Below are 8265 nucleotides of genomic sequence, written 5' to 3' on the forward strand. Positions count from 1 at the left end.
GGCCTTTGGGCATCCACCCCCACCTGCTGGGAGCATCACACTTCAGGGTCCCCCAGGAGATCCCTGTGCTGACTTGAGTTTACTCCTAACTGTGGCAACAGCTACTAATTATCAAACATGACTACGTGCCTAGAGCTATGGACAGGACTTCCTGTACAAAATCTCATCTTACCTCATAACCTCTCGGAGGCTGGATGTTATGGGTGAAGGATCTGAGACTTTAATGGTATCTGGGGACTTAGTCAAGGTCACACAGCTAGCAAGAGGCCAGATGCAGCTGGTTTGTCTCCAAAGCCATTGGCTTAACCACAACTCTCCTGCAACACACACACACACACACACACACACACACACAGAGTGGGGACACACCCATAGGCCCAGGCTCTGAGACAGACCCTGCAGTCAGCTGTCGGGCAGAGGCGCCAAACATCTGGTTCAGCAGATAGGAGTCAGCCTGAGAAGGGATGGAGCTGTTGGTGGAGGGAGGAGCTGTCCCTCAAGTCCCTTTTCTGGAGGAACCATCTGTCCCCTCCTCCAAGAGGGATGGTGAGAGAAGGGGCCCTCATGGGCTGGGAGGGGAGGCCCAGACTGACAGGGAGGCCCACCTGCGCTGAGGAGGGGCAGCCCCAGAGAGAGACCCCAGGGGAGGCATGTAAGAGACAAGCCAGGAGCAAGAAGGAATGTCAGAGGGAAGAAGGAAGAGGACCTCCCCCACTCCTTCTCCTGCTCAGGTGCAGCAAACAGGAGAAAATTCCTGCACCTCATCCTGCTACCCCCACCTCCTCCCCCCTCCCTCCTTCCTCTCCCAACCCAGGCCCAGCAAGTGTGGAGCTCCAGGCAATGCTTACTTACTGTGAAGGTTACATGTGGAATTGCCACTGCAATGATACACATTTTATCAGCCCTTTACTTCAAAATAAAGAGCACAAAAAGGGTGACTGGGGGAGACTCTTCCTTAATGCTGGGGTCCCACTCACACAGCAAAAGTTGCCCTGGGGACCACAGGTGCAGCCTTCTAGACAAGGCACCATGCTACCTTGGCTCCTGGCATCAGGGACGTCCTGAGGCCAGAGGGACACTGCCTGGGGCTGACCCCCCACTCCCACCCCCCAGCAAAAGAGGCTCCTCCATACTTCTGAGTATTTCAAAGGGAGGAAAAGAGGGAGGAGGGCCGGGCAGCTTCCCAGCCATGACTGATAGCCTAGATAAGCTTGCTCAGCCCCCACCCCACCTAGTTCTGAGGTCCTACTGGGTGCAGGCCTGCCTTGAAAGCAGAGGGACACGGAGTCACAAGGGTGCCCTCTGGAAGGTGAGGAATGGCATGGAGGTCCCTGCAGGAAGACCTGAGAGGAGCAGCCACAGTGGGGAACAGGTGGCAAGTCCACCAAGGGGAGGTGGCTGGCCCGGAGAGGGACCAAGCTCAATTTAAACATTTGACCAGGGGAGGGACAAAGCAGAGAGCAAGACTAGGAGGGCAGGCCATGGGATCAAGAGCAAGTTCACAGCCAGGAGGCCGGGCCAGGAGGTCAACAGAAACTGGGTCAGAAGGAAGAATTTGGACTTTATCCTGAGGTTGTCCGGAGCCGCTGGGAGTGGGGTAGAGAGGGCAGGGTCAGCAGGCTCTGTGTGTGGCTGGGGCCTGTGTGTGGCTTCCTGTGTGCCCTCGGCCCCTAGCCCTGCGGGAAGGAAGAGGGGGCTGCTCTCCACACTCCCTCCACCCATGCACGGCACCCAAGCAGGGGCTGTCCAGGCACGGGGGCCTCTCTCCAGCCCACATACCGTGGGTTCTCTGCCCCTCCCCAAAGGTCCCCACAGACAGGCCCGCATCCTAGGCAGCTGCTTGGCCTCTGGGTAGGCAGAGCAGGGGGTGAGTGATCTTCACATGGGGCTTCGGGCCAGGACAAAGGGGCCAGCCAACCCGTCCAGTCTGCCCTTCCAGGCCTCAGTAAGCTTGTTGTTAGGCTGCAGCCCTGCCTGAGCCTGAGGGTCCCCAAGAGTCTGGCTCCCTGGGGCAGCTTGACCCGGGACTCTTCCCTGGCCAAGAAGAGGCATTTCTTTCTTTCTTTCTTTCTTTCTTTCTTTCTTTCTTTCTTTCTTTCTTTCTTTCTTTCTTCTTTCTTTCTTCTTTCTTTCTTCTTTCTTTCTTTCTTTCTTTCTTTCTTTCTTCTTCTTTCTTTCTTTCTTTCTCTTTCTTTTCTAAAGATCTTATTTATTTATTCACGAAAGACACAGAGAGAGGCAGAGACACAGACAGAGGAAGAAGCAGGCTCCCTGCAGGGAGCCTGAGGTGGGAATCAATCCCCAAACCTGGGATCATGCCCTGGGCCGAAGGCAGACATTCAACCACTGAGCCACTCAGGTGTCCCTAAGAAGAGCCATTTCTTTGAGGGGTTTCCCTCCTGGTCCCCATCCCAAGCTTTGTACCATGGCTGTCTGAGTGGGAATCCTGTTCCAGGTCCAAGCTTATGAGCTGTGTGTGACCTCTGGGAAGTTAACTTGAACTCTGTGCCTCCACTTTATTCAAATATTGAGAATTAACAAAGAACAGCCCATGAGACAGCTCACCTTATTGGGGTTGGTTCTGGTGCTCTATGATCAAGTCTCTTTGTAGGGCTGAGAAAGCAAAGGGTCAGAGGTTGCTGGTTAATGGGAAAGAGATGAGGTGGGAAGGGCCTAGATTTTAGCCTCCCTCCCCAGGCTGCGGTTTGTCCTAAGACTAAACTCTTCCTCATTCGAAAGCCCTTCAGTCTCTGGCAGAGACTTATGCATCTTCCTATAGCTTCTCTCTACCCCCGTGGGCTGTGCTTTACCCCTGGGGACAGAGGCTAAGCCATGAGGTTAGGGTAGCATGAGAAAGTACCAAAAAGGATGATCTGGGCCAGGGCCCACTGGGTTGGGAAAAGGAAGGGGACAGCACTCCAGGGGACAGGGACAATGCTGCCAGTATCCTGAACCAGAGGGTCTCACTTGTCTTGCCTCCTGGAGGCCCCCCCTGACTACTCTGCAATCTCATCAGAGAATTCCTGGGGCTTGGGAAGCTGCAGCTCAGCCTTGGCAAGCAGGGTGCCCATTACTGCATACGGTTAAGGCCCAACCATCTATGCATCATTGAGGCATTTCTTCTAGAGAGTCTTCCCGTGTATTGGCTCATTTAATCCTCCTAAGGGCCTTGGGAGGGAAGGATGATATGTTTACAACCACTGGCCTAAGGTTCAGGGAAGTTGGAATGTCTTGCTCACGGAGCATTGGCTGAAACACAAGTCCTGGCACCCTGGATCCAAGTCACACTCACACACCATCTGTCCACTCCAGCACTTCTCCTGAGGGTGGGGCTGCCTCTGGGCATGTCATTTAAACTCCAAATTTCCTAGCAGCCACCGGGGTGAGGTGAGGGGAAGATCTGATAAGATAGATAGGTAGAGGGATGCCTGGTGGGCTCACCGATGGAGCACCTGCCTTTGGCCCAGGGCGTGATCCCACGGTCCCTGACCGAGTCCCACGTCAGGCTCCCTGCAGGGGCCTGCTTCTCCCTCTGCCTGCATCTCTGCCTCTCTCTGTTGTCTCTCATGAATAAATAAATAAAATCTTAGGGGCAGCCCCAGTGGCCCAGCAGTTTAGCGCCGCCTTCAGCCCAGGGTGTGATCCTGGAGACCTGGAATCGAGTCCCACGTTGGGTTTCCTACACAGAGCCTGCTTCTCCCTCTGCCTGTGTCTCTGCCTCTCTCTCTCATGAATAAATAAATAAAAATCTTTAAAAAAAATAAGTAAAATCTAAATGTGAGACAAGATTCCATCAAAATCCTAGAGAAGAACACAGGCAACACCCTTTTTGAACTTGGCCATAGTAACTTCTTGCAAGATACATCCACGAAGGCAAAAGAAACAAAAGCAAAAATGAACTATTGGGACTTCATCAAGATAAGAAGCTTTTGCACAGCAAAGGATACAGTCAACAAAACTAAAAGACAACCTACAGAATGGGAGAAGATATTTGCAAATGACGTATCAGATAAAGGGCTAGTTTCCAAGATCTATAAAGAACTTATTAAACTCAACAGCAAAGAAACAATCCAATCATGAAATGGGCAAAAGACATGAAGAGAAATCTCACAGAGGAAGACATAGACATGGCCAACATGCATATGAGAAAATGCTCTGCATCACTTGCCATCAGGGAAATACAAATCAAAACCACAATGAGATACCACCTCACACCAGCGAGAATGGGGCAAATTAACAAGGCAGGAAACAACAAATGTTGGAGGGGATGCGGAGAAAAGGGAACCCTCTTACACTGTTGGTGGGAATGTGAACTGGTGCAGCCACTCTGGAAAACTGTGTGGAGGTTCCTCAAACAGTTAAAAATAGACCTGCCCTAGGACCCAGCAATTGCACTGTTGGGGATTTACCCCAAAGATACAAATGCAATGAAACGCCGGGACACCTGCACCCCAATGTTTATAGCAGCAATGGCCACGATAGCCAAACTGTGGAAGGAGCCTCGGTGTCCAACGAAAGATGAATGGATAAAGAAGATGTGGTTTATGTATACAATGGAATATTACTCAGCTATTAGAAATGACAAATACCCACCATTTGCTTCAACGTGGATGGAACTGGAGGGTATTATGCTGAGTGAAGTCAGTCAGTCGGAGAAGGACAAACATTATATGTTCTCATTCATTTGGGGAATATAAATAATAGTGAAAGGGAATATAAGGGAAGGGAGAAGAAATGTGTGGGAAATATCAGAAAGGGAGACAGAACGTAAAGACTGCTAACTCTGGGAAACGAACTAGGGGTGGTAGAAGGGGAGGAGGGCGGGGGGGTGGGGGTGAATGGGTGACGGGCACTGGGGGTTATTCTGTATGTTAGTAAATTGAACACCAATAAAAAATAAATTAAAAAAAATAAGTAAAATCTTAAAAAAAAAAGATAGGTAGGTAACTCCTTTTGGACTGAAACAAAGAAACTTAGCGTTCATCTGCAGCTCCAGACCTCTTCCTAGCATCCATTCCAGGAGGAACTAATTCATGGCTTCGATGTAACATCCTCACCCAGTGATCTGCAGAAGAGTTACAGAAACTCATCCAAAACTACCGGTTCTAAAAACAACAAAACAAAACAAAACAAACAAACAAACAAACAAACAAACAAAAAACCTACGAGTTCTTGTGTTGATCCCATTAGAAGCTAAAGGCCTGCCAAGGTGAGAACCTGTGGTGGAATTTCCCAGGGAAACCGCACTACCAGACTGCAGGTGATTGTTTACTGGCTTCTAACTCATCCAGGGTGGAGCTGAGTGATCAGAGGAGCCAGCACGATAGGTAGAAGGAGTTGAAACAACACTGCCACAGGAAGCAAGGTTCACATCTCGGCTCTATTACCTGCAACGTCACCTTAGGCCAGTTACTTAATCTCTCTGAGCCTCATTTTCCCCATCTGTAAGATGGGAATGAGAATGTCTCATTCTCATAATGAGAATGTCTTCAAATAGCTATTGTGGGGAGTCATTCATTCATTCAATAAAAATTCTGAACCTACCTGTGCCAGGCACTGTTCTAGGCTCGGGAGATACAGTGATAGACCAACTTGGCAAAAAACTTGCCCTTACAGAACTTGTGTTCTAGTGGAGAGAGATAATAATAAACAACTAAGCAGAGTACTATCAGATGGTATCAGGGAAAAGAAGAGGGTTTTAGCAGGTGATGGATGATGTGATTCTGGCAGAGATTATGAGGTGTCCTCTAATTTTCATTCTCTTTTTCTTCCCATGTCCTAGAACCCTGGACATAAGACTTCACAAAATAAAGACTACATTTCCCAGGCTCCCTTGAAGCTGAGTAGAGCCATGTGACTAAATCCTGCCTAATAGGGTATAAGCAGAAACAGCCCTCGAGGAAATGTCCTTCAAGAAAAGGGACACATCTTCCTTTACCCTCTCCTACTTCCTGCTGGCTGGAATGCAGAAGTGATGTCTGATGCTTAAGCAGCCATGATGAACCACGAAGAGAAAGCCACTTGCCAAAGATGCTACAAAATAGAAGGTACCTGGGTGGAGCCCCTGCCACTGTGGAGCACCATGCCGGCCTGGGACCTTCCTACCTCCAGATTTTACATCAAGGAGAATAAACTCCTGTTTTGCTTAAACCATGGAAACTTGGGGTTTTCCTCTTACACATGGTCCATTCTGACACAATGGACTTGACACAGTGCTAGAGTGGCTGGGGGTCATCTCTGAATGGATGTTCGAAGAAGGCCTTTTGCAGGGGTAACATTGATCTGAGGCCTGAATGGTGAGAAGGAGCAGCCAGGGGAGACTGGAGAAGAGCAGCCAGGCAGGGTGGGGAGACACAGGCAGGAATGACGCAGGTGCCTTAATGGAGCAGGAAGGGGGTGGTGAGCAAAGGGCAGGAGTGGCCTGAAGTAGGAAATGGGTGTCACCCCACATTGGGGGGAAGTCACAAAGGATTTTACATGGGGGAATGATGTCTTCTGATGTTTCTAAAAGATCTCTCTGCAGGGCAGCTGGGTGGCACAGTCAGTGAAACATCCAACCCTTGGTTCTGGCTCAGGTCATTATCTCACAGTGGTGGGATCAAGCCCCACATTGGGCTCCGAGCTCAGCACGGAGTCTGCTTGCGATTCTCTCTCCCTCTGCACCCCCCAACACACACTCTCTTTCTCTCAAATAGATAAATAAATCTTTAAAAATATATAAATAAATATATAAAATAAAAGGTTACTCTGGGTGCTGGAGGGCACCTAGGGGGCTCAAGTGAAGCCAGGAAATCAGATGGGAGGCTCCTGGAGTGGTTGAGGAGTGAGATGCCAGGGTACAGGATTCCCAGGGAGGAAGGGTGAGCTGGTTCATCCCTAAGCACCTTTCCAGGTCCAGCCCCCCACCTCTCCTATTCTCCCAGCCCCACATCCCTCACCTGCCCTGAAGACAACTGGTCCGTTCATAATGTCCAAGGATTACCACCCCACTTCCATTCCTCCCCGTGCCCCCTGGCCAGCTCTGTACCTCCAGTTCACACCGTACCTCACTGGTCCTTCCACTCAGGAGGCCTTGCTCCCTCTTCTGATGCACTTTCCTAAGACTCAACTCATAAGACTTCCTGGAGACATTTCCACTTCCCAAATTGTTCCCAAGCCCCCCCATCCTTTATTCGCACCCCTGTCATTGCACTCTGCATTGTTATGTGCTACCATCCACACTGGACACGAACCCCTTGAGGATGGCTGCTGTGTGATTCAGCTCCCATGGCTCTTTCTTCCCCTACACAACCCAGTCACTTAACTGTGTCCAGAGCAGATTATGTTTTCAAGCAACTTCCCGACTTCATTTCATTGGTCTTCACAATAGGCCAGAGAGGAAAACTAAGAGTGGAGAGACGATATGGCCAACTCAAGGTAACCTATCCACCTAGGTCACAAAGCCCCCTGCCTCAGCAGTTCCACTGAACCTAGATGTCTCAGCCATAGGGCACCTTCCCATGGCTTGAGTCCCCAGCTCCTGAGGGCACAGGAAAGTCATATCTTCACCAGGAAATACCCATGGGCCCCTCCAGGTCACCTGGCCAGACCCTGTCTCCTCTGGTAGCATCCTGGCTCTCTTCAGTGGGTTACTCCATGCCATCTGGACATCCCCATCACCTGAGAGGCCATTGCAAACCATGGCCCTTTTTGCTCTGGACGTAGGCCCAGATCTCCCCACCAGTGCCTGCAGGGGAATTGTCCAGCAAGGCTTTGCTGGTGGCTTGAGGAGAGCCACCAAATTCACCCAATGGGTTCCCAGAAGCAGGTGTGGGATTATGAGCTGTGTCTGCCTTCAGTGGTCCCAGGCCCAGGCTGTTTCACCGAACACCTCATTGTCAAGACCATTGCAAGGGACAACTTGCTGAATTGCCATGAAACCTCCCTTTCTCATGTGAAATTTCAGCCTCTGCTCCTTCAGGCCAAGAGAGAGAAGGCAGTCTCCTTTCCAAGGCCTACTGTCACGTCCTCACCTCTCACTGAGGACTGACTACATCCCGGGATGATGGAAAGTGAGAAAGTCTCATCCCTTCTGGAGAACTATACCCCTTGTCCAGAGGCTCTTCCTCTGGGGCAACCTATCCCAACCCACAATCTGGGCTGTGTGATCTGGAATGACATCATATGGGCAGTACAGCCAGGCCCCTGCTCAGGGTGGGCTTCCTCAGGCTCGGCCTGAGAGGGCCACCCTTAAGCTTACCTTGTACCTGCTGACACTTGGCCTTG

The 8265-nt window shown here is 50.5% G+C and overlaps 1 long non-coding RNA gene across 1 annotated transcript; it reads left to right on the top strand.

Annotated features, from left to right (window-relative positions):
• The first annotated feature begins 392 nt into the window (after nucleotides 1–392).
• LOC111097531 lies at nucleotides 393–6150 on the top strand. The gene is made up of 2 exons (XR_005364022.1): nucleotides 393–546; nucleotides 5783–6150. It is a non-coding gene; the product is annotated as an uncharacterized LOC111097531 (long non-coding RNA).
• The last annotated feature ends 2115 nt before the right edge of the window (nucleotides 6151–8265 follow it).

Source organism: Canis lupus, chromosome 9 (assembly GCF_011100685.1).
Source record: "Canis lupus familiaris isolate Mischka breed German Shepherd chromosome 9, alternate assembly UU_Cfam_GSD_1.0, whole genome shotgun sequence".
NCBI lineage: Eukaryota > Metazoa > Chordata > Mammalia > Carnivora > Canidae > Canis > Canis lupus.